At 37.9% G+C, this 27,953-nt stretch overlaps 1 protein-coding gene across 4 annotated transcripts in view; it reads right to left on the reverse strand.

The window, feature by feature from the left end:
- Window positions 1-27,953, reverse strand: part of CNOT2 (CCR4-NOT transcription complex subunit 2) — a 91,372-nt gene that overhangs the window by 54,647 nt on the left and 8,772 nt on the right. Inside the window, exon 2 of one of the 4 annotated variants that reach the window (XM_057429551.1) lies at window positions 3,072-3,144. The exons of the other annotated variants lie outside the window; for them this stretch is intronic. The gene's annotated coding sequence lies outside the window, so the exon portion shown is untranslated. The remainder of the gene's footprint in view (window positions 1-3,071; window positions 3,145-27,953) is intronic. 4 annotated transcript variants of the gene reach the window in all.

A 27,953-nucleotide genomic window follows, 5' to 3' on the forward strand; every position in this document is an offset into this window, starting at 1 on the left:
TCCAGTATACTACAGCTCTGTGAACTTTGAAAGTATTCTCTGCATCCTCCGTGTATTCATGTTTCTGGACGTTCTATGAAGTTTACAGTCCAATTAATTGACAAAAGATTGAAGTGAAACTTTAGGCTTTTTACACTCTGGGTAGAAGGTGCATGCTTGGCAACTTCTACTCTCCTCCTTTTATTATTTTTTTCCCAGTTCAACAGCTTGCTTTCTTACCACAATTCCAATAAATTTCAGAGGAAAAAATATTTCGACTGCATCATTTACAGTGATCCAACAAATTTCTAAGGAATAAAAGCTGGGGCTTAGCCTAATAAGGATAAAGACAGGAGTCCCTATGGGAATTTAGTGACTTTCAACATTTCTTCTCTGATGTTTTCCTCTACATTGACGCTTCCTGATTTCTTCTCATCAAAAGCAGAGCATGGGTGCTGTTCTCTACAAGGATTCTTCAGTTACTTTCTGAAGACTACTCTTATCATCGGTCTTACACTTTTTAGAGTATAGTTTTATAGTTTGTTACCTCCTGTCATATATGCTCATAGGGACTGACACATTCTGTCAATCAGGGTCTCTGAAACACTACTTCATTCTTGTTCACAAAGCAACGAATGTGTCCTCAAGGATTTAATACAAACAAAAATCCACATCTGAAAACTTTATCACAGAAGCATCCCTCTCTTCCAAGTTCTGTTCTGAAATACCTACTTCTAAGGGAAACAAAACATAAATTAGATATAGTTGCCTGTGAGTGGTTTCTGTAAAATTTCTCGGTATCAAAAGTGCTAGAGATTGGAAAAGAGAGACAGAGATAGAGGGCACAACCAAAGCAGCTTTATTTTACAAGACAAACCCATTTTAATATTTCAAAAAGAACAGAGCTGTAGATTACTCTAAATAAATGAATGACTTTTCATCTGTGAATCCAGTATTTCAAAACAGGTCTGTCTGGTACTGTTTCATGAAGTATCAGATCTAGTCCAAATTTAAATGAGCAAGGCTGCACTGCCACTCCTGAATCACATGTCCAGGAGTGCTCAAGCTGTATCTGTCCTTACTTCTCACACTGTGATGTTCACATCCATCTCAAGGATTTCTGGCTTTAAGAAGTGAACCTACTGCCTGGTTCAGAATAAACGAATTCAAAAAAGAACAGCCACCTGCCTTCCTTATTACAGCAACTGCATAAGGACAACTTTTGTCTTTCTGATACGAAGGATATCTGAACTGCAACTTCTCAAACTTGCAGTGAACCAGTCTGCATACTCCATTGCTGCACTTTAAATGCTGGCTCTCAAAACTGAGCCTTCACCTTTGTAGGGAATTGTAATTTCACAGTACAGGCTGCTCAGACCTTAGCCTCCTTCAAGCACTACATGGGAAACATGCTTTGCCACAAAAACCAATCTCAGAAACTTTGTGAAATGTATGCTCTCTAATGGTAAACTACTTACCCAGCCTTGCTCTAGGAAAGCCAAACAGTCTGAAGACTGATTTGGAAGCAAAAGCAACACACTGATAAATTATTCCGAGGAACAAGAAACTAACCTGTGCCAAGCATAACTTTTTCCCAACTAGTTTGGGATTCTGGAACAAGAGCTAGAAGCACATAGGAGCAAAGTTCAAATTCACATTTAAATCCTCAAACTGAAGCCTAACTGAGCATAACAAACTACATAACGAATGAAAGGAAAAACTGTTCAAGATTACTTCTGGGACTTTCCACAGTGTATCATTAAATTCAAACACATATTGCCAAAATGTAAAATAGTAATCACAAAAGCAAGCTGTTCTTGAGGGTTACTGACTCTTCTGCTCATCTTATTTTAATGACTCTTAAGCATGTCATTTCATGTTCCTGGGAACATGTCCATGCTACTTTAACATGCTATTTGGCAAAACCCCAAAGTTAACTTGTATGTTTTTAACTTCATGTCTCCTTATCACATTCACTCTTTTCTTTTCCAATAACCTGTAGGTTTGATTACCCCCCATGTCTGCAGTCTGTTGAAATTCCTTCCTAACTCACAGGAATTTAACAAATTTTGCTTCCAAAATGGCATAATACCCCATTTAGAAATGTCACCTCCTTCCTATTCTCCTTTTAGGCCATAAAGACTGGCTACATTACACAGCACCACAGTTTGGGACTTGCAATAAAAACCAAAGCCACCAAGTTTTTACACTAATGATTTAAAGATAAAATCAAAACGGTCCTGAAATTGAACTTTCCACTTCAAAGGTAATTTTACTGAATTAAATGCAATGCTCTCCTGAATTATCCTATATAATTATTAATAACATACTTTTTTGTATGAACAAAACCAAGTGGTTTTGGGGAATTTCTTTAGTCTTATGCCATTTGAGCTGAAGAAACATTAGGGATTAAAAAATCTCCAAGATTTATTTGCAGAACAGACTATGCTAAAATAAAAAAGAATTAATTTTTTTTTTTTAAGGGAATAAATAAAATGTGATTGGTATTCACATGCCAAAATGCAGAACACACCCACTCACTGGATGGTACTACTGCTGCAAAGTTAGAATCCTGGAACCTTGACTAACTTTCATTATGATTACAGAATACTATAAAAGAAAATAATATACTGAGGCATAACAATTATTGCACTACACTTCAAGGCACTGAATGTAGTAAAATACCAACAGTCAACAAAATAAAAATGCTCATGCCCCGTCCCTTTCTAACTTACATTAGGGAAGTCATGTTCAAATCTAGGAGAACAATCAAGAACACTTAATTTACAAATCTTACAGACAAAAAAATGTTACATTTTTTAAAGTACATTTTAAAATAAATATACTTGCTCAATTTTTCTGTACCACACAAATGCACATATGCATCATTCTGAGGCACTTTTTAATAAAAATCTCGTGAAAGAAAGGAGCACATTAATATACTTCAAATACAGTTCCTGCAACACCTGACCATCGAATCTATTGCCTGAATACATTAAAGAGCAAAATCTTACATTTCAATAGCTATCCCCACTCCCCTAAAATAAGGTTCTCCTCAAAGAACCTTAAGGGCACCGAAAATAGCTACCTACCTACACACTGTACTTTTGCCCATTAATTTTTTGTCTCTGCTGAGGTAAGCAAATTTTGACCGATGACCACTTCCTGTAAATGAAGTAATTAATAAAACATTATTAGTAAAAATATATTATTATCTTTCAAGCTTCTTGCAATTCTTACTCTTCCATAAACAGGGAAAAAATGCATTTCAAAACCTTGTGCACTGAAAATAATGTAAGAATAAACTTAAAATATAAAGCTTCTCAGTAGTTTTAGAGCAAAAGTAAATGCAATAAAAAGCAATAATCACACACAAACTAAAGCAAGAGTCATTAACTGTCAAAATTTCAAAAAACAAAATTAATACTATTTTGGAGACTTAGGAAAAAGACGCATCAGCAGTAACCTCTTTCCCCCAGTAAAAGGTGTTCACAACTTGAACTAAAAGGCTACAGAGATCTAATGTATCTACAGCTCCTCTGTCCAAACAGAAAGGCACAGATGCCTTGATCCTTTAAAGACAAGTTATGCTAAAAATAATATAGAATTAGTCTCATAAGAAAGCCACACAGAAATCACAAATGCCCCCCAAATTACTTTCAACTGTGGGTAATTTACTCTCTGCTAAACCCAATAAAACTCGAATACCATCCAACTCTTTCTATCATACAGTTTAAAGGGAACTTTGTCCTCTTAGAAGACAAACAGAAATGCTTCCAAACCACCCTTGGGACAACAGGGGAACAAGCCCAAATTCATGCCCCAAGACTTTTCAGAGATGACTGGAAAAACAAAACGAGAAGCTGGAAGCACAGAATCCATGATTCCAAAACCAAAGGAGAAAGAAGAAAGCAAAAATCATTCCTGACAGAAATCTCGGTCCACTGGAAAAACTAATGGGAAAACTAAACATAACACCAAAAAACAAATGCAAAAGCAAATTTCTGACCCTTCAGGACCTCCAGAATCAGTATGTTCTGGCTGTAGCTGGTACAGGAAATGAACAATAACACTGGTGAAAAACCACATCACCAGAGTTTTAACACAGAGCAGTATGCTAGGACCCTAAGCTAGTGAAGGAATGAGTTGTTGGAAGTAACGATGAAGTTGCAATTTTTTTTGACCAGAAAGCCAAAGCACACATTCACGCTGTTGAGAGTACACCCAGAACAGGCACAGCACAAACGGTTGTGTTTCACACCGTCCTTTCTCACAATACTTTCCTAAGGTTCTTTACTTCAGAAGAGCAGCAAAATTTCAAAGTAGATTTGCTAAAGAATTTGTATACACTTATTCTGAAAAACTTTTTATTCAGCTTTAAACAATTAAACCACAACACTCCATTGAAAATATCACCGAAGCACTGACTGACTAGGGAACCTATTCAAAATGGCTACCACTAACCATGCCCTTAAGTGCCTGAAGAAAGCAACCAAGTTGCCCAGGCCCACAGCAGTTAGCGCTGTGGTCCCGGAGCAATTCAAGTGTGGTCCCCAGCGCCAGGGCTGCACTATGCAACAAAATCCACAGTTTGCCAATGGGAGGAAGCAAAGCAGGAGATTCTGTTGTCTCTGCCACTGCTACACCACCTTAGCACACACCCAGATTCATCACATCCTGCAAATAAACTGTAGGACAGCAGGCAAGCTGCTGTCTTCCTCCTTCCAAAGTGTGTAAAGTCAATATAAACCACCAATAAAGTCAGCAGAAAGTTTCAGATACCCATGGTTCTGTGAAGAGACCGGGCCTCTCAAGCCAAGTGCCTATATCAGATGACCCAAAGACGCTCTCTTTGCCAGCACTATAAAGAGCAGTAGCACTGCCCAGTGGGAGTGGGACTTAGCACCGCTGGGTGCAAGGATGTGTCTGACAGCTGGTTCTTCACCTGACAGAATGGAAGTAGTACCAAACACTGTGGAAAACCCACCAGGTTTCTTTTCTGAGGAAGGGATTGCTATAAGGACTACATTTGTTGTAAAAGTACAAATTATGTCACTGAAGTCTTACAGGCAGACTTATCCTTTCTGCCTGACAAAGGACTGAATCCTTAGAGAGTTCAAATAGGAGAAGACATACGAGTTCAGAGTTTCCAAAAGTCCCAGGTAGACTCTAAACTCAGACTGCACTACTTCACACTCAGTAATGCTGCCTTCTTTACTTGTCTTTTAAAGTGTTACGATTTCAGTTCTAGCATCTATACACTTGACAATATGAAGTATTTCTTCTAACAGTGTAATCTTCAGACTTCATTAAGCTTTTATTTCATTAAATTCAGACTTGCTACACGAGGAACAGAGGAACAGCTCTTTCATCCAGTCTTCTAAACCTATTGGTGGGAGCAAGCACCATATTTGACATGCAAATATAGTAAAATCATAACAGAAATTAGAGAGAAAGAGTTACATTCTACAACTACACCAAAGCAAGAAGTTCAGTTCCAACAGAAGAAAGACATCTCATGCCATTAAAATGCGATCATTATCACACCAATTAAAACAGCACTGATAAGATTCCACAACACTCCAGCCTTGTCATCCCTGGGACAGGGATAAAGCAAGTGGGACCTTATGTGAATACCAAAATATGACTTGAGAAAGTTATCTATTTCCAATTTGAAAGCAAACTGGAAATAAATGCAGTTTGAATGAGAAAATGCCAGTCTTCATCATTTTATTACATATGTATATAATGTTAAATCAAGAAGACAACACGCTAATACAAACATTAGCCTATTTCATATATACACACAATCTCCGCGCTGATTAAAATCACTGTAATTCCACCTCATTACAGGGCTTTTCTTCACACATTTTATGGGAAATGAGAATTCTTTGGCCCAAAGGCTGCGCATCAAGCTGTATTCTTCTTTTCCAAATTACATGTTAATTTGTTGATTAAAAATTTTGCAGGAAATAGAAAATCGGAATCATAGAATAGTTAGGGTTGGAAAGGACCTTAAGATCATCTAGTTCCAACCCCCCTGCCATGGGCAGGGACACCTCACAATAAACCATGTCACCCAAGGCTCTGTCCAACCTGGCCTTGAACACTGCCAAGGATGGAGCATTCACAACCTCCTTGGGCAACCCATTCCAGTGCCTCATCACCCTCGCAGTAAAGAATTTCTTCCTTATATCCAATCTAAACTTCCCCTGTTTAAGTTTTAACCCGTTACCCCTTGTCCTATCACTACAGTCCCTAATGAAGAGTCCCTCCCCAGCATCCTTATAGCCCCCCTTCAGATACTGGAAGGCTGCTATGAGGTCTCCATGCAGCCTTCTCTTCTCCAGGCTGAACAGCCCCAACTTGCTCAGCCTGTCTTCATACGGGAGGTGCTCCAGTCCCCTGATCATCCTCATGGCCCTCCTCTCCCTAGCAAAGAGGTACCTCATACTCAAGAGACGCTAGCATCTGCTACCATGTCCTGCATGGTAGCTCCTGGCTCCTGCTTTTTCACCTAAGCAGAAGGCAAAGTCCAACACCATTACCGGCTCTTTGACCCACGACAGACCTTACATGTACAACCGCACTGAGGAACCTATCTCACAGCTGACCATACTTACCAAATTCCCTTGACCTCCTAAAAACACTTTTACACAAACATGATGATCTTACACCTTCTCAGAGGACAAAGAACAGCTTTTCTTCTCCCTCTCCTTTTGCACTGAGGCACAGTACTGTACTTGTTCCCAGCAGAGAGCTACTCCAGTTCCTCTCTGTTCTTCCAGTTCATCTTTACTAGACCCATGTTCCTTTTTAGTCCTTTTAATAGTTAATATACTTCTGTAAGTACAGTACGCCATGCGAGTTCCTAACATCTTTGAACACAGCAACAGCATTTCACTACAATTTGGACACAGGAACTCTTGCATACAAATCCTGGTCTGCTTCCATCTCTCCCTCAACAACATACTGCCAGTCTGAATGGCTAATTACCCACTACAAGCACTACATCATTCCCTGCTAATTAATCACTACTCCTCACTATAAATTTGTACTGTTTGTCATTTCTATATTTGCCATTTTATGCAAAAATGGGTACGTTTGCTTCGGATTTTATCATCCAACAATTCAGGAAAAGTACCAGGCTCAAGAAAATGCTTATGAAATCTACACTTTCACAGTGACATACTCACATTACAGTTTTCCAGACAACTTGTGGTATCTTCAGTCTAGGACATACCTCCTTAGCTTATTTATGTAGACCATATCAGTATGTGCAAACACTCTTCTTAAAATACACAGTATCTACTCTGATCTTCTGCTCCACCACGGGAGGATGCCGGATTGCTTTAGCAGTTTAGTTTTATACTAAATCTCTTTTCGATTAAGCTTAAATAGTAATACCCAAGTCAAATTCAATCTATAGCACAGGTTTAGGTTTTCCAAATCCTCAACCAAATAACTGACCCTCCATTCTAACAAACTGAGAAATAACATTGCTAGGTACTTAAAATGTTTAACTAAAAAAAACAAAACCAAACCAAAACCAAACATAAAGGCAACACACCCTAAGAGCTACCTTATTTTAAAAGGATGTTAGACACCGAGTAAAGGTCACAGAAATATAAATAACAAGTAACTCTGCCTTTGATTTTCAGAAATACTAGTCAGTATCCATATAGATCCTGTCCCACTTCAAATTGCAGAAAACACACCTTGGACAACTACCTCCATACAAACCAATCCTAGTGGGAAAAAAAAAAAAAACATGTTTAAGGGCCAGGAAAAATGGTAAACACTACCTTCAAGGATTCCAAACTTCAAACACAGATTAATGCAAAGCTAAAACAAAGATGCCTCTGATGTTAAGACCTTAGGTCACATACAGAGTAAGGACAACTGAAAGGATGTCATTATTGGAAAGATTTTATTCTATAATTTACAACTCCCAGTAAAAATGACAAAACTGCTTATATTAAAACAAATTAAAATATGCACGTCATTTTGTATAACATTTCTTCTATGCTAAGCTCAGATAATACAATCTGCTTCTATTCATGACAAATTAGTTTAATATTTGCATTCTGAATACTGGAGAAGGTTGCCTGCATTTTTCCCTGTAGAAAAATTACTTTGAAAGATACTTTCTCTGTAGTCTCATATTCATTAGTCTTATACTCATTAGTCTTGACTGATTGGCAATTTCATTATTCCCAACTTGGAGATGCTGTTGCTACAGTTGAAAAATCAGATTTATTTCAGCATCTCCCTTCAAATTCAAACATTCTTATAACTGCTTTGACTTTACATTACTTGTGAAACCTTCAGCTGATCAATGATCCTAATCCCAACCACCTTAAGTCATCTTTGGGAGCAAACTGTTGAGAGATTTACTTTTTATTTGTTTTATATATAACTCCCTCCTCCTGTCCACAGTAACGCATAAATAAAAAGGTTTCTCCAGGTAATGAGGCCTTTTTATATGTTCCACCAAACCAAGCAAATCTGCAGCACAAATCAGAAACAGCTGCATGAAGAATCCTGCTTTCAAAAGCAACACGTAGGCTTGCTTTATAGTCAGTCAAGAGAAGTAGCAGGGGAGGAATCGCTCCTGGAGTGACCTCTATCCACTGACTATAAAGGGAGCCTGAAGAAGTAGGTGAACCAAATTTCAAACTTGTTAGTAATTAAATATAAGCAAGGCAAACCTACTCACTGCATCTAGCTGATTATACTTTACATTTCCTCTGATCTCACCAATCGGAACAAAGCCAATAATCCTAAATTTGTCACATCAGAATTCTAACGGCTCACGCTAAAAGTATACCCTTTTTTTTCTTGTCACAGAGAAACACAACCATCTAAAATGAATGACAATTAACCATGCACAATAAATTAAAACAAAGTTTACCATATAGTGTAATTATCTGCAACTCATTTACTTATGCTTTAATACACTCTATTTCCACTGCACCTTGCATTCATCTAACACAGCTCTAAATTGCCATTAGCATCTCAGGCCTCAGCACTTGAAGCCTGAAGTAGAACAGGCCACAGTGAGCTGCACTTAAAACAATCCAAAAATATTTACAAACTGTTCAAACATGCAGAACTTTGGCAGGAGCACAAAACAACTACATAAAAGGTAGTAGTTAACAGAAAACAAACATTAAACACAAAGGACCCATAATCTTGAATTATCTTTTACCGCAGACACTACTTCTATAAACTTGAGTGGCAGACAACTATCAAAGCAGAACACCGCTATTTTGTGGACAAGTTTACCTATGTGACCCAACTGTCACACTTCGTAAGTACAGACACACAGAAATATCCGAGTAAGGCTTTTAAATCTTCCTCCTATCCAGGTAAAATGAAGCAGGGAAAAGGAAATACTTGAAGCATGTTCTAGCACCAGTTTCCCCTCTAACCACTTCAGGAATTGAGAACAAAAATATTACTTTTCTTTTCATATAAAAGCTCAAAATACAGTAAAAAGTTTCCATTCAGAAAAAGTGACCATCTGATCATTATGAAGAAAAATAATGCAGGCAAATTTAACTAATTACTTTAACATATTAATGCAGAGATCATTCTAACGTATTCACATTTCTTGCATACTTTTCTGTCCAGTTTACTTGACAAAAAAAAAAAAACAAACCAAAACTTCTCTACTTGGCACATCACAACCACATTCTTGTTCACTTGCATCATGCAAATGACCTAACAATCCTATCAGAACAAAGATTTTCATTTCACCAAAGTTAAAGGGCAGGGGTCTAATAATCCATATATCAAGATATACATATACACATACACACAAATACATGTGCACATGTCTATCGTACTAAAAGTCTCCCTGGTGACTACAGAATTCAAAAGCTTTAAGAACTGGCAGCACTTATTAAAAAAAAATAAAAAATAACATCAACAAAACCAAATATAAGACTCCTATAATGTAAGCTTTCTTTTATTCCCCTCACCCTGAAAAACTCACAAAAGAGTAATGCAAGGGTATTCAAAGTCATAAAACCTAAGCAAATATTCAGTTTCTGGCTAACCATATTCTCATTCAGTAACATTTTTCAACTTGCACCTTTCAAACTTCTTCATTAGTCTGTATGATTTGACAACTCCTTTTCATCTTTCACTTTCAAATCCTCCTCATCTTGCACATCTGACAATGTAACTTTAAAATCCACGTCTCTTGTATGTGTACAAACTGGTATCTTCCTCAGTATCTGGGATGAGTATATACACTGAAGACTTCATCTGAAGAGTGAATATCCTATGGAAGCACTACTTACTTTTAATAAACATGACTAAAAATAATGAAGCATTCATTCAGTTAGATATCACATTGTCAAAACCTTCTAAACAGATAAAAAAGGCAAGTAAGTGTCACCACAAGAACGCATAAAATTGCAGCATTCCAAAGACACTGACTCAGTACATGTTGCACAGATGTCACACAGGCTCCCTACCGTGACCAGTGGTAAGAATGAAGACCAGTAGTCTCTTTGAACAACATACTAGCAAGAAAACAACCTTAGTTTGGTATTCAGGAAAAGTGTGAAAAGCGGCTAAACTGTCATCATTATACCAGTAGTGAGCCATTTCCAGCGCTGAATTAACCCCAAATGAGAATAAACATGAAGAAAAAGGAACTTCAAATGGGTCAACAAGGAATTGGTGAAGGGGAAGTAACTATCTGGCCTGGGCTGGTATAGGTAAGTGTTTACAATGTCAATGAAATTACACAATTTCCTGTTGACACTACATGCTTTTATGGTCTCACAGATTTGTTCCATTACCTGGAAATTACAGCTATCCAAAACATAGAGCTGTTTTTCAGTGATTCTCCTACCCAATAAAGGTCATTTCAAAATATCTATTCCAGGTGATCATTATTTTAATCCCAAGTTTTAATTCAAAAAACACTAAATAAGTAAAAACTGGAAGACATTACTGCTGGAAAAAGGAAACTGAAAAGCACCTTCAGTTTCCCAACTTGATGCAGAAGCAGGTTCAAACAGGAGCATGGATAATACTTCAAAGGGTGACCAACTTTTTCATTGGTCCAAGTCAAATTTTTCCCCTGCTGTGCTAAGGGTCAAATTTGACCTTCCTGCATCCTAAAGTGTGGAAATCCGAACATGTATCACTGCAGCACTAAAATTAACAGAATTGATTATTTGCTTAATTCATAACAGAACCAGCAGAGATCCATCTGTAGATGTCCACCTCCAACACACTGGTCCAAACCTCCCATTCAGACTCAAAGCTATTAAGCAACTCTACTTTTGCTAAGGTACTTGCATCTTTCAGAAAACAAACCAAAGGCAAACACAACCCCTGATGTGGTCCTTGTAAATATTACATGACTTCATAGTATCTTTTTCAATATCGCTATACTGTAGCAATATACACTGTCACCCGAAGACAGTGACTTGTCATCTACTCCACTTCACTGAAGAGCTCTAGAAGGCTGATACTGCACTTTTGCTTTGCTGGCATAAGCAACTCTAAACTGCAAGCCCTGTGCATCCCACTTCAGATTAAATAAAACCAATTCAAAATAAACTTTAAATCGGGAGAAGTAACCCATTATGAGGACAAACTTAAGGATTTTACTCTACTGTGGTAGGACAGACCAAGACAGAATGGTTCTGAATCTGCCAAGGCAGAAAAGCCTTTGCAGATACTGCGTCCAGAATCACCCCAGTCAGCTGCATCCAACTGATAGGATGTAAACAAAATTTCTGGGTGCTGGACTTGGAGTTTAGCTTTCCACTGAGAAAAAAAAAAATAAAAAAAAAATGCTTCAAGGTAACCGTATAGTTTCTTGAATCTCTTGAGACCCCTATTTCATTATTATGAAGACAAAGGAGACATCACCATAGTAGGTAAAGAAGCCAATCAATCAGATATTTTACTATTAGTATATCTGCATCACTAAAAAATAGATAATTCCTCTGATGCTCACTTCTGTATTTCCATTCCAGTATCTTGAAATCACAAGATACACTGATTTTCTTTCCTAACTGGCCAAGAGGGAGGGGAGAAGATCAAAGCTTAAGTCTAAAATTACTCCATCTTTCACCTCCTTTTTTATATTTGAAAAACAGGCTGTAAAATCCTTTCATTCTGCAGCACAATGGAACTTTCTCTACTATACTGTGAAAGTCCACACTGATTCTAGAAAGGGAAAGGTAGCGATGAGCTATCGGACAGTAGTAGTGTGACTGGCAAGACTTCTTGTTAGAGTACCAAGTACAGGAGACAGAGTTTCTTATGGTTTGATGGGTTTGTTTTTTTTTTTTTTTATTTTAGAGGAAGAAAACTGCAGGTGGGGAGACAAAGCAGACAACATGAACCTGCTGGGACACCTAGAGGTTCCCAGCAACAGAGGAAATATAGATGGGTCACAGTAGGTAACAGTCATGAAGCCTCCAACTCTGATAGTATTTTTCTGCAAGTCTAAACAGTAAGGAGAAGCTGAAACTAAGGTCTCCAAGCTGTGCAAAAGCCACCTTCCGGGGGGGGGGGGATAAATAAATAAATAGGCAAAAGAAAACATGCTCAACTGACTGTCAGCTAGAAACCCTGACAAAATGAAAGATCACCTGTTTTCAGGCCAAACAGCACGGGTTTATTAAAAGTCAGATCCTCTACAAGAGATACAAGCATACTGTCAAAACACAGGTATATTGTTGCCAATCCTGGGCTTTCTTAGAACACCTATCCCTAAATTCTTTAAAACCTCTCTTGATTGTGTCAAGACAACCAGACAGGAGCGCAATACTGAAAATACCCTCCTAGAAGCCTGGAACTTCAAACCTTTCTTTTTCAACAGCCAAGGAAGCTGAAGTCTGCAGCAAAGCACAGCTGTGCTTTGGCCTCACCAGCAGTTAAGAACAGCCCAGTTACTGCAAGACATCCATGAGACTGTGGGATGCTTCCCCTCTTCTGTCTCTAGTACACAGGACATTGCAGTGCCTGCAGTTAAATCCCAGAAGTAAAGCCCTCGTCCCACTAGCACCTGGGGATGATGCTCCCTCTGAAAGACAAAGATGGGAGAAGACCTGTATTGTAAAGTTGTATTACATTCAGATGACGTGAGGAAGATGGAGAACCACTAACTTATCACACAAACCCACAGACTGGAGTATATACCCAGACAGGTTAACTTAATAGGCATTCATTTGATCTGCTTTTAAGAAAGAAGTAAACAGAAGCTTTTGCACCTAGCCACCATCTTTTTGCCCTACCCCACACACAGCTTGAAGAGACTATAAAGCCACTACCACAGATACCGATGACAGGTAGGGTAAGCAGATTTAAAGGCCAGAAATTCCAAGTGAAAAACTGCGTAGCTCAGGGAAAAACAAAAATAGCAAAGTGTTGCCAGCAAACAGGCAAGGGCACCAATACTACTACAGCTAAATACCACTTACAAAGCAGAAGAGGCCTCTAGTTCGAGCAGCTGTGTGGCACACAAGGATCTCTGATGAACACACACATGGCTCATGGCTCATGACTCAAAGGTAAAAGAATCCCCACGTGTCAGAAACCTCCAAAAGTGGGTGGTTTGGGGTTTTTTTTTGGCTGGTTTTGGGTGTTTTCTTTTGTTAATATACTTACAGGAGTACTGGATTCAATAAGAAGTTTGAGAAATACTTAGTTGTTAACATATGTTCCCAAACTGTTGAATGCAGAACCAGAGCCCCAGCTTTAGAGTACAAGAAGCATTAGGCAGCATTTGTGGAAATGGAGCTGAGACAACCCTAACAATGACACCTCAGCCTCTGGATGCAGGTAGTTCAACACGAATCAACAGCACTCATCTGAGCACACCTGCACTATTCCTGATGTCTTGTTTGAAATTGGTTAGCACACATCACTGCAGCTGAATCAGTTGTGACACTGAAACTGGATTTTGTCCTACTTCATCTAATGGATTATGAATTCTCGAAGTTTCCTTCTCCTTAATTTAAGCATCCTGTGCCTACATGGAGCTACAAATATGCACCTGTGCTAGCCTAGCACAGTCAAGCACTGATGCAGAGCTATTTTGTTTACTTTACTCAAAAAACAAAGCCCAGGCAAGGTGTACCTTTCTTCTCCAACCGTTCCACTTATCCTGACACCATATTACAATATCCTATTAATGTTTCAAGCATTTTACCCACTGCTATTTAAGTGGATATTAGATAATCCTAAAATGCCCTTATTTTTAGGTTGCTAGTAATTTTACAGTAATGAAGCAACATTAACAGAGCAAAATAAATGTGCAATTCATGATAAACAGCTACTTATCTTTATAGTAAGTCCTACTTAAGAGATATGAGGTCATGCCTTCACCCTTCATCTACACACCTTAGAGATACAAGAGTACATGACTTCAATAAAGACCCCTTGCAGACTTTAAAACCATGAATCAGTGGTTTATGCACTTGTTACCTCTGCTTGCAAATAAATCACAGACTCACCAGCAAAAGTTACTTGAAGTATTGTTAGTATTTTTGCTTATTTAGTTGGAGAGCACTTTGCAGATCACTGGTTTCACTCTGGCTGCCACTTTCTGGTTCCTCCATTGATGCTGTGCACTGCTCATGCACTCCTGTGTACCCAGACCAACTACAGTATCTAACAGCAACAAACAGCAGAAACAACCCTGCCCTGAAGAGCGAGCAGACAGCAAAGGGTGCACAAAGAGGAGGAAGAGAAGAAACTAGCAAGATACCTTTGCTGACAAGCAAGAGTTTCTGCAGGAAACTGTACATCAGCAAGTGGGGGGGGGGGGAGCACTTGAATAAATAAAAGGCCTCATGGTAAAGTATTCAAAATGTCAACTTAAAACAATCAGCAGTGCCCCTTCAACTACTCCTTTTTTACACAACCTTCTCCTCAAGTGGAAACACTGCACACAATTAGCCTTACTGAAGTCAAATCAGAAACTCATGTCTGAAGTCAAGCTATGTTTAGTGGGATGGGAGGCAATCTCTCCCCAGATGCAAGTGGTTTTACACACAGGGAACCCTACCGACACCAACAGGGCTCAGTTTATTCTAAATTAAGATCTGAAAACTAAGTCGTCCCCCCCCTATTTTTTTTCCTTTCCCTTATTTTTTCCCTTCCCCTTCAATTTTGCCTCCTCTTGCTTAAGCAGACAGCAAGGAATAAAATTTCAAAGAGAAAAATACACAATGAGCCCTGTTATCTCCAACACCACAGTAATAACATAACCCTCACAAATGAGCTTCAAGAGAAATCTGTTTTTCATGTTAAATACCATAGCATATTCTAGCATAACTGAATGTTTACCTCCATAACTGTCTTTTAGATAGGTACACTAAAATTTGGATTTTACTTCTTACATTTCCAAACTGGGCAACAGACAAAGCATTTCAGTCTTTGCAGAGTAGCTAAATTATAAATTATATATATATATAAATTAAAAAAATCTAGATTGCATTTAACATGTTAAAGTATGGCTACAATTAATCCTTCTAAGGCTCATCCAGAATTTATATTCCCTTCATAGGAAGGAGCCAAACAGCACTGCCAGTATACCAATCTGTGCACCTCTTCCAGCTGATCAGTGTCCAGGTTATTTGGCTTTCGATTATGAAACCCTTCTTTATTTCTGAATGGCAAATCAAAGTACCCAGGAACAACATGAAGCTTATTCACTTCCTCTCTCATAAATGCTTGGTTTTCTAGTAAGAAAACTATTCAGCCTTTTGCTCCTTAAACTAGAAGAGCTAAATGGCAAACCTTTCTTTTTTGACCTATTGCAGACAACAATGCAAGAATTCCTTGGGTCAAATCATTGCTTCAGTATTGTCTATGCCACTTCACACTCTTAATTTGTTGATGGACCAGAATAGCAATGCCACTCATTAGTTCTTAAGGCACTAGTAAAATTCCCATGATAGCTAAAGAAAAAAAAAAAAAAAAAGCTCCTTTTCTAAAGTAAGCACTAAGGTATATCTGAAAGCACGAGGATCTTGTAATTAAAAATGTGTCATTACATAGGCACTTTTATAAATGAAGCTATAAAGAGTACTGCTGTGATTATTCTACATTATATCAAAACTCATTCTTTTAAGGGAAGGTACATTAGGACACTTTAGGCTTTCGATCAAATTTCAGTATTACAAATATTACTATGTATGCTAAACACTTCTCCTACAGTATATAAAATTAATTAAGCTTCTAGAAATGAGCATCCAGAGATCTTCTTGACTGACTATATGTAATTAAGATTAAAAGATATGCATGCATAATGAAAGATAAAAAAAAAAGCTCCACAGTCAGTGCTAGAGATAATGATATTTACATGGATTTAAATACAAAAATATAACATTTTTAATAAGTTTTCTCAATAGTATCATCACCAGGCTGCCTCATATTAAATTTTTTCTTGCTACGTATTTACTGGCCTATCATCCTTTAAAAATTGTTCCTATAAGGATACAGTAACAAAGTATTTGAAAACCTTCCACAACAAGTCAGTTAAAAAACTAATGCCGGTATAATCTCCATTCTCATATATATCTGGACTTCTGAATACGTCTTAAGTTATAATATCAATATGCAAAACGAGTTTTTGGAAAGTTCAATACATTCTTATAATAAATTTGAAACAAACAAAAAAAAAAAAACACAAAAAAACCACCCCAAAACATTTATGTTTGGATTAAAAGATGACTAAATATTATGTCTCTCTCAGAGTTTGCTTTGAGTTAAAAGGGACATACCCTATATCCATTTTCACTCACTTCTGACAAGAGCCTAAAGAAGTGAGACAAGGGAAAAAAAAAAACAAAACAACAAGGGTCTCGGACAATACCACTTACACACCGCAAACAACAAATAGGGGAAATGGGGCTGACAGTATTATTAAAGATTGACAATGAGAATTAATGTGATACGAGTTTTTCTACTTTTCCTTCCTTTGCATATTATCAATGAGTCTCTAAAGCTAAAATTTTGCACTGAGTATTTCCTAGCACTGGATAGGCCTTAACCATTCTACAGTAGAAACACAAACAAAAATTATGGGATACTGTTAGCATATTTTGCTACTACACAGAAGAGTAAATCACAGGTTTATCTTACTTACTGAAAGGCACTGAAAGGAAGAAGGGTTCCCTCCTTCATTCCCTGCCTATGGACAGAATGCAAGGAATGCAGCTTCTGTTTCTCTATCTAAAGTTTAAGAAGTAAGACAAACAGAACTTACTACAAAAACTGTTATTCCGAGAGAAATATTCTATAAGCCTATTATAATGGACACTTGGCCTACAGCAGCCAAGAGCCAGACTTAGGACTTGCTACTAGGAAGGTAGAAGTCTGGTTGCTGGAAACAAGTACACTTAAAGAAGCTGAGAAGCAATTTGACTATTAGGAATATATCAGAAAGTTACCTTTGAATAAGACAGGCCTACAGACAAAAATGGAACAAAAACAAAATGGGAAAAAAAAAGAAAAAAAAGAAGAGGAATGCAAGATAACAGATTTGAATTTTTTCCCCCATAAAGTTCTCTTTACCGTAGCTCATTTTGCACATTTGTCCCAACAGACCTTTTCTACGTTGAGTTAGTAACTTATCAAGTGACTTCTGTAAAAAGGTAATACTGACAGAGGAAGCAACAGGACCTTTCTAGACATTTGCTTACTGACATGATACTCACCTTTAGGTAGGTATCAAAGCAGAACAAAAATGCAGAAATTATTCCTGAAATGTCATGTGAAGAAGTATACTCACTACAGACAGCTGCAGAAAAATGCAACCTATACAGAAAAGGATTTTGCACCTCAACTCAAGCAACTTCAAATGGATACTCCATGAAGTATCATATTAGTCACATCATGAACACACACACACACACCTCGTCTTACTTCAATGACAAGTTTAAATTAGTTGGCGAGCCAGGATCCTGCTCCATCTATGAAATACTCCATTTATGACCTCCAAAATCTAATTTTGTGAGAAGGACCAAAGAACAGCAATAGCTTCCTAGATGACATTTAAGCTGGAAAACAGCCCAGCAAGCTACCTGAAATATCTCTTTAGAAACTTGTTCCTGTCTTTCCCTGATGTAGCAGTTCTCCTTAATTCAGCTGCCTTGCTGGAAATCAGAGATAATTGTTAGAGCCTAAGGCAGTACTTCCAAGCCTGTCTAGCATTGAATACTGAAAAAACAACTTTCCAGATCTATCAGAGCAGGCTTCACCAACCAACTTCTCCACTGGTTCTCACAGCAACTTTGTAGCCAGTTTATGGACTGGCAGGATCTCCTGGGTTTATGCTTACTCGCTAATTTCCCTGTCATAGAGGTACCTGTGCTGGCAGGTAGGAAGCTTTTATGAATGAAAGGAAAAAAAGGGAGGCACAAAGTGCTTTGTGGCAGTGATGATCATAAATAGTTTGCTCAGACAGGGCTGTATCAAAGCTATTGCTCTGCAGTTGACATTGCACTCAGAAGGCTGACACCACAGAAGTAAAGCGGGATAGGTTTAGATCACTCTTTCTAGTGGAAACCATCACCTTACATAAATGGCTTCTGTCTCTTACTTCCAAGAGAGGAAAACATGACATTGTCCTGAACAGCCCACACTGTCCAAGACTTTAACTGCTTTTTATGTTCCCGCACGTATGTTCCCACTCCCACACAAATCTATCTAATGCTTTCCTCTTTCTATACACAACACCTCTTGCAGGCTATGAATGGTAACACTGGCATTTAAGAAAGGCAGAGAAGCAAAAATAATTCGTGGAGACAGCTTATTCCTCTACACCCTTGGAATGGCAAGCTGCAAGGAATCAGAAGTCATATAAATGAAGAGCTGTGTAATGACTTGTGTTTTATAAACCCTTAAACAGCATTTCAGGGGACACTCTCCTAGTCATGTATCATGTACCTCTTTATCAAATGCTAGCACCTTCCAGGACACTTATCTCCAAGACAGGAGATCCAGCATCAGCTGTCCCTCTCCTAACTCAGAGACAGCAGCAGAATCCTTGGATCTGGTTATCACCTTCCATGACATCCCTATGGGAAGGTCCCTGAGACTAACTGAAGAAAGCTAGACTTAATGCCCAAGTAAAGTCTGTTAACGTTTTAACAGAGACATTCTTTACTTAAAGGGTTAACAAAGATGTTATTTAGGAAGTACATCAAATAGCTTTAAGAAGCCCAATAATCCAAAGTGCTTGCTTAACAAATGTGTGTTTTGAAAAACAGAAAACAGTACTGTCAGTCAGAAAACACTGTCAGTGTTTTGAAAAACAGAAAACAGTACTGGCCACAAGCTAGAGATATTTCTAAGAGTGTATCATGCATTTCATTTTGTTACCTCCTTTACTCACTACCTTGATCCTGAGGTTAGGATCAGAGTCCTCTGCAATAGCAAGTGATATCACAGGCGTTCTTCTGCACTGTATTAGGCTACACTGGTGTGATTTGCTATTTCTCAGGATAAAAACCTGAACTGTTAATTTAGTTTAATGAAAGTGACACTGGGTTTGAGATGTTTTGAGGCATCCTTCAATATGCAATCCTAAATTTTACTTTTCAACATAACAAGGTTCTATAAGGCACAAGTTCACTTAAGAACCATTTACAAAATAGTGCAAGAATGCAAAACATAGCAAAGCCACAGTCTCAGGTTATATTATCCCTGAAAATAAATACATATATATATATATATAAAAATATATATATATATAAAAAGAGATTGCCCAATTTTGTAATGCATACCAGGTGGCATAACAGTCTGGAAATTGCAATCCATGTTTGCAAATCAAGAGTAAAAATATACTTTTCACTACAGAAATGAAAAAAAAAAAAAAAACAGAAAAATTCCAGAAATCTTCAGACTTCTCTGTAACGAGATGAAAGGAGGAAAAAAAAAAAAAAGTAGTATCTTCCATGAAATCTACTATCTGCAATATTGAAAAACTATAGGTTTTAATACTGAAATTAAATCCAGCAAGGCTAATGCTTAACACAAAGGAAATTTCACTTTTTAAAACAACTGGCCCCTCAAGAATCTTCCAAACCACATGAAACATGTATGAAACAAGTATGAAAGATCATCATCTTTTCTAACTGGTATAGTGACTAGTTAATATCATGGCTCCAGTGTAAAAAAATCCTTTAAGAAAAAGTTTTCAATTAAACACAATTAATCCACTTATACTCTATTTCTTCCAGCGTAAAGTATTCCTAAATTATGACCAAACATCCCAAGATAAAAGCCTAAAGGAAAGAAATTGTTTCACTAGTTTACTCCTTTGAAGTGCACGATTAATGTGTCAGTTACATGATGTATATGGGAGTAATATACTTCCGCTGCCCTAACGGGGGCTCCCTTAAACAACTCCTTATCTACCTCTTTTCAGAAAATTAGATTTTTACCATTATATTTCTTATTAATCCAGAACTCTTCTGTAAAAAAAACAAAACAACACCCACAAACCCCCCCCAAAAAAAACAAAAAAATAAAGAATAAAGTTTTCACAGTAAATGTTTATAGTAAATCCATCCATACCAAGCACATTTCTGCAGTTCTCAAGTCTCATAACCAATTTTAAGGGAAAAACAAAAAGATAAATTTTAACACTATTAGAACTCAGTAGTCTTGAGTATGTCACATACTTAACTTGACATAGATAAAACTTCAATTTAAAAAAAAAGAAAATAAAACCCCCAAAAGACAACGTAGGCTGATTAAGAACGTCTCTAGGATACAGAAATGGTAACAAGAACTCTACCTCATATTTTAAGGACAGTTTTATAAGCAAGGTCAGTACTTTGGGCTTACTTAATACCATTAGAATGGTGGCCCAATAAGGGTTTTCTCACAATAGATCTAAAGTGCAAAATTAGAGGGCGCCAAGTCATTAACTGAGCAAAAACTACATAGCTTGCAAGCTTTCTACTTTGTATACTACACACCCAATCCAATTTATATTGTTCTGATTGTCTAAAAATAAGCACAAAACTAACTTGAACATAGTTTTAATCAAAACTGACAATGATTTACATATGCATCTGAAGGGTGGGTGCACACATGGGATCTACACAATTAGAAGAACTTTGCACTAACACTATAAAGGCTGTACGTCATTATAAAATTATACGTTAAAAAATTATCACACTTTTCAGTCAGAAAAATCCAAGCAAGTTTTAAGAACTGCAGACTCTGATTTTCCCAGACAAAGAAGACTTAAGAGGAAAGATCCTAGAGGCACTATGCCTGAGGAACAGGCAGCAAGAAGCCAGTGAAGAACCAGTAAACAAATGATAATTCAATACAGGCCCTTCACCAAGAAGGACAAGCACCACAGCACAGGCCTGACAGAGGGGGGAGAGGAAAACATGAACCCAGAACTGATCCCTTACAGGAAAATATGCTAACCACATTCTCATTTGTGATTTCAATAAACACTGCTTACAAAGTCACACAGAGGAGCTCTTCAAAAAATGCATAATCCCACAGGGATTCTACTGACTATACATCGTTGCATGCCTCTTTTTTTTCCCTCGCCCCTTAGAAGAAGATTATTCAAAGGTTTCACAATTGTTGATACATTATACTGTAACTGCTATACTGATATAAGACTTATTTAGGTTCTTTTGCGTTAGCAGAAGTCTAGCATTGCTACTGCCTATTTATATTGGAAGATTTTTACCAGAACTGTAGGTTACAGGCAGAAAACAAGACCTGCATAATAAGAAAAGAAACTCTACCTGGAAATTAAAGCGTAACTCGCAATGTCAGTTACACATTATAACTCCATCCTAGTGGAAATTACTGATTGTTCATTATCTAGAGCATATTTGCATATCACCTAGATTTGCTGTATGTGTGTTGCCACAAGTATGGTCTGAAAAGAAGTAAAAGGGTACAGCAGCACTTACACTGACTGCATGATCTACTATACACATTACAGTAACATGTAGTCTCTTCAGTTATGCCTATTCATTCAGAGAGTAAGTGCTCATTTCTGGTATATGTATGTGTTTTCAAGCATACATACAAAGTTCTTACATTTCTTTCCCTGGACTTCCAGAGGCGTAGATGCCTACCTTTTAGCCAGCTGAAGTCAGAGGAAAGAATTTTAATGCTTAAGGTGAAATTAAAGTGGAGAAAGATACATGGGATAAATCTGGATCTTTAATTGGCAGCCAGAGATTTATAACTGAGTCTGGGTTTTCTAAAATACAAAGAAAGGAGAAAATGAGTTGTACATTACCTGAATAGACACCTTTCCTATTTTCATTATGGTTTCAATGTAGATGAACACACCAAATAGAACTAAAATCTTCACCTCATGTGAGAACACTCCATTTGTAACGCTTTCTCTTTTGTTTCAACCTTTTCCTCCTTATGTAATCCTTCCTATACCCTTACAACTAAAGTATCCTCATTTACATCACAAACTTTTTTTTTTATTTGTTAAGTAGCAATGTTAATCACTCCTTGACTATGATGTTACAGCTAACCCCATTTTCATGTCTTCCTATGGCTACAACTCCACTCAAGTGAAGCTTTGTTTCAGAAATAAATAAATAAATAAATAAACAGCACAAAAAACCCAACTTTTTTCTAAGCATTTAACTCTAGTGTCATTTTCAAAATAAATTTTGGGCAGATAACTCACTTTGAAAACTGTATCATGTTTTATAGTTAGGAATTCTGAAAACAATCCTGTAACCTGAGGTTTAGCCAACACTTTTAGGCTAAGCATTTTCCAGACATTTTCTACTGCTCTTATACTCCAGAGAACTGCAAAATAAATTGCATGTACATGAAGTACACTTTAATCTGGGCCTTCTTTTAAATTGCCTTCAAATGTACTACTTTGAAAGAAGAAAAAGTTATGAAAAACATACAGATTCGGTTTTACTTTTAAGAGCAATTTATATTGTTACAGGCAGCACAGGAAGTAATAATGCTGTGTTGGATAATCCTACTCATTGCTTTTAAGACCCAATACTCATTTACTTGGACAAATTACAGAATGCACAAGCCTTTTATGCCCAAATACCTCTTTCCACCACTTCTCAGTCGAAACTCCTCAGATTTAATTTTTTTGTTTGTTGGGTTGGTTTTTTGTTGTTGTTTTTTTTTAAACAGGTAAAATGCTCTGTTCATTTCTGAATGTTTATAAACAGGAAAATATCCTCCCCCCAGGTAAAAACATCTTAAAATCTCATCTGTTGGGATACTCTAGCACTTGAAAGCTGTGCAACACTAACAAGCAGGGCACACTGCCTCAGAAAGGCACTCTTAGGAAGGCCCTGCATACCCTCACAAGGACGACCTGGCTCAAGTTTCCTTCAGCTGGTAAGGCTCTGCACCACCACTCCACTCACATGCAACACCAAGACTGTACAGGATTTCACCCTCTTGCATGAGGCCTCTATGCGATGGTGTGGATGTAAGCCTAGCCACAGGATAGCTAAGGACACTTAATCCTAGAACTGAAATACTTTTTATTCACTTAAAAATCAGTTGGGTGCCATCAGGAGGATAGTTAGGACACAGGGGAAGTGGAAACCAGAAGAGGAATTGGAGTTCAGAATAGGAACAGAAAAAGAAAACTGCAGAGAGAGACACGTGCAAGATGCTGATGGGAAAGCGGAGAGTCCCAAAGACCCAACCAGTACAGCATGTGGAGCTTCAGACCCTGGTCCCAAAATTTCCAGATTCCCTCCTTTTGGTGAATAGCCAGTAGGCCAAGGACCAGTGTCAAGATGAACTTCTATCCCTTCTAATTAATGACACAGAGACTAGAAAGAAAACAACGTGTCTAGCTAAGATGCTTAAATGCCACATAAGTAAACCCGTATTACGGCTTTTAAGGTTTGTCTTTTTTTTTGGTCCCCAATAATTCTGGGAGAGGCACACAGATTTTCACAAGTGCCTTCTACTCCAAATATTTCAAGAGTCTATACGGAAGCATTAACCATTATGCTGCAGATAAAGTGGAAGGTATTTGTGTTATGAAGAATTAAGCCAATGCCTCAGTTTCTCTGTTTGTAATGCATGGCTGTCTCCTTAGTGAGGCAATATAAAAATATAACTCCTTCAAAAACATATTATAAATCACTTCCATGAAATTGTAATGAAGAAACTGGGGAGAAAACATTAATCCAGAATTTAGTTATAATTTTGGATAGCATGACCTGAACATGCTATCCAAATTATATATATAAATTAAAAAAGAAAAACCTCAGTGAGCAAACACCATGCATCCTGTCTAAAGAGACCAGAGTCCTCAAGGAAAAGCACCATTTGATCCAAAAAGCTACATAACAGGCATATGCAAATAGAACCTGACTTAAGACGGGAAAGAAAATCTTCATTCCACCATTTCTTAAATTCAGATTGCTTTGAGTATGCTATTTTAAGTTACTGAAGCAGAGGTTTGTGTACTGAGTAAGGGAGGGGTTTGTTTGTAACAGAACTTCAAGATGCTCATATAAACAGTTGACCTACATCCCTCTCAGTTTATGAACTGAAAATGAGACAAGTTTATGACACAGCAATACAAAAACTAAGCATCAGGAAGAACAGGTAATGAGATAACCCAAATCTCGTCTTTGCAATCTTAAATTGCTGGAGAAGCACAGAAACCAAGTGAAAGAATAAATGAAAAAGAGTAAGAAAAGTACAGGGACAAAAAAAGACAAACCAAAAGAATATATAAGGTAGAAAAAAGTGGTATTTTGAAAGAACAGGAGACAATAGAGGCTAAAGTGTTCTGCATTTATCTAAAATCCTGTCTTCAGATAAAATTAAATTCACAGCATTGTGTGCCTACACTGAGACTGGGAATGTCTTCATCCTTCCTTTGATGGAACATAGCTGCTCCTCTCCAAATTTAAATAGCAACCCAATTCAAAGTTTCTCATGCTAAATGAAAAAAAAAAAAAAAAAATAAAACCAACTCTTAATAGTTAAAATTTCAAAGCATATTTGATTATCACAAAAAAATGTAAATGAAATATTACAAAATTAATGTGTGAAGGATATGACCACCTCAGCAGTGTTGCATAGACTATTATCACTATTATATTTATCACTATTATACATACTATCACTTCATATATCAACCGAAATTTAAATTAGCTCCTCGTTACAGATTTGTAATTCCAAAGTATCACTAAGAGTTGCATTCTTACTTAAGGGACATATTTCCATCAGTAATCCAGCCATCAGTAATTCTGGGTTTTTTTGAAGATTTTATTTTCCCAGTTTGACAGTGTTCACAGAGGTCAGGCTACTGACAGGAGGAGGACCTGGTCAGGTTCCCGGTGAAGGACAAGACCTTGCTGTGGAATCCAAACCAAACCCACTCTACCAGTGGCTATCCATCTTGTTGCAATATAGCACCCTTACCCTGTCACCTCTGCGAGAAAAACACTAAGTGGTTTTTCAGAGGAAAGAGAGAGAAAAAAGAAGAGGAAAAAAAGGATAATGTGGGCAGAACCACACTCTGCGTACAGAGAGAAGAAACACACCACCAAAGGGAATCTTCTTTTGTTAACCAAGGCAAAACTTGGTATGTTGTATGGGCTTTACACTATAAAGCACGAGAGCAACTAATTCTGCAAGACCATTTTCACTTTTTCTTTCCTGTTTCAGTGTTAGAGTTCAACACTGACAATTATTTTAAATGCTCTTCATGCATAACAATTTCAGAAGTCTACCTTCTTAGTGAAATGTCATTCTCTCGCAGTTCTACACACTTTTTTTCCTTTCCTGTAAAGGCAGTAACAGATATATTTCAAAGTGTCACTACAATTATTAGTGACTAAGAGTTTTCACAGAAAACATGTTCACAACCAAAACATCCATACCTCAGAAGGATCAAAACATACCCGCACAGTTTAATGGAGTGACATGGCAAGGGCAGCATTAAAGGGATGTCAGGTCATTTTGACCCTGCACTAGTCAATGAGACTATCCATTCACTCCACAAGCTGCAAGTCAGAAAGGCAGACACTAAATAAGCCTGACATAAAAATTCAAAGTTTTACTTAAATAGAGAGGAAAAGGGAGGGTTACAGATCTTCTACAAAAATCTAATATTTCTCATAAAAAGCAAGTGATACAAGGAGTGCAAGATAATCACTAATTTCACAAAATTAAATTATATTAACAGGACAATTGAGCATTGACAGTAAAAAGTGTGTGCAGCTCTTCACACAAAATTAAATAGGAAATTCTTTCCATAAGACTCCTCCCTCCTACCAACCCACCCCCCGCGAACCTTGTGATACCAACAGTTTCCTGACACAGCTGTGCTCAAACCAGGCCAAGAAGACTCAAGAGATAAGATGCCAACAACCACCAGGGCCTCCTTGACATTAGCAGTCTTCTCTTTCCAGTGGACAGAAGGACAAAAAACAGCTGTGGTGAGGGAACTCTAGAACACACTCTTAAAAATAAGACTGGGCACATGAACAGTGAAAGATACAACTGATGTGTTACTCTTGCACTTGGCTCCCTGTATTACTACTCTAGAATAAGAGGGAACAATACCAAACAGAAGAGTGGAACATATTTACTATGAAAACAATTCATTTCTCCTCTGTAAACGCAGTATTAATAACAGGCTAGGCCAGGGCTGACAAACCAAACACAGAACAACATGGCCTGGCCTGCACAGGCTCTTCCTCTCTGGGATGCTTCCCCTGTCCTTGTCCTGCTCCTTACGTCGCTTACCCAAGGTGCGTGCGTGCTCCACCTTGGCTAGGGCACAGTCCCAGCCTTTCTATGCCAAGAACATGGCACTTGGGAGTCCCTCAGTGCCAGCAGACAAATGTCCTTCCTTTCCCCAGAACCACAGTGCTCCAGCTGCGTCCCAGGGCTCTTTGGAGAGCCCAGAATTGAGAAAAACACAAACCACTGCTATTCACAAGGCAAAGCTGAGTAACAACAAACTTGCTTTTGACATCCTGCTCCTCATCACTTGCATACTCAGCAGTTCCCCAAGAACAGGAGGGATTGTCTCCTCATGGCGAGGATAAGAGGATGGTACCCCCAGGCCTCCAGGAAGGGTGGTGCAGCGCTTTGAGGTGTGGGAGTGTGGGTGTGTGTGCGTGTGTGTGTCCGTCCCAGTACATAAGCTGGGTCAAGAGTTTCTTAAGATCCACAAAGGAAGAAGGCACAGGCCTTACTGCAGGCTGTCACCTCCTGTTGCTACCCACTCTCCCACTGCACAACCCAAGTCCATCCTAGAAGCAAAACCTATTCATATAGAAACGGCACATCTCTATCAATCTATACAGATACACGCTGTTTGGCCTCAGGAAGGGCAAGAGTAAGCCTCATACAGGGCTTCTGGTGTCATAAATACTGAGGTTTACAAATTTTTCAGCCTTTCAAAATGACCTCTATGATTGACAAAGAGGTCTGAGGGCTGACTACTTCCCCCACCCCAAAGTACTGGATACCTGACCTAAGCACTGCTAGAAAATTAAATCATTTCAATTGTTCAGATACAGCAATCATTGAAAGCATCTATAAAATCTCACTTGTTCTTAATGCTGAGACCTAACGAAGTCACTACCCGTTTGTTTAGTTTTACAAGCACCTATCTACTTCTTCAGACCTCAGATCGCTTTGAATCCACTCTTCACTGAACCACAGGATTCCTCAGGGAAGGGGGACCTTGTAAAATGAAGCACATGGGATAGCAGTAAACAACACTACAAAAATTTAACTTTTATAAGGACAGTAACAGAACCAACAAAGGATGTATCTGTTTTGGCCTTGGATTTCAAGACTCTCAACTTTTGATCCTCTAGTCTAACATTTCAGCTCTGCTCCTAACATAAAAATAAAGCACCTACTTCAAGAAGTTGTGAAAAATGAGAACCAAACTACTCTGTAATGAAGCTATAATTCTTAATAAATCCAAGTTCTGTCCTTTAAATTAT

The sequence above is a fragment of the Pezoporus wallicus genome, unplaced genomic scaffold, assembly GCF_028554395.1.
Source record: "Pezoporus wallicus isolate ANWC-B61680 ecotype Strahan unplaced genomic scaffold, APGP_CSIRO_Pwel_v1 contig_5069, whole genome shotgun sequence".
Taxonomy (NCBI): Eukaryota; Metazoa; Chordata; class Aves; order Psittaciformes; family Psittacidae; genus Pezoporus; species Pezoporus wallicus.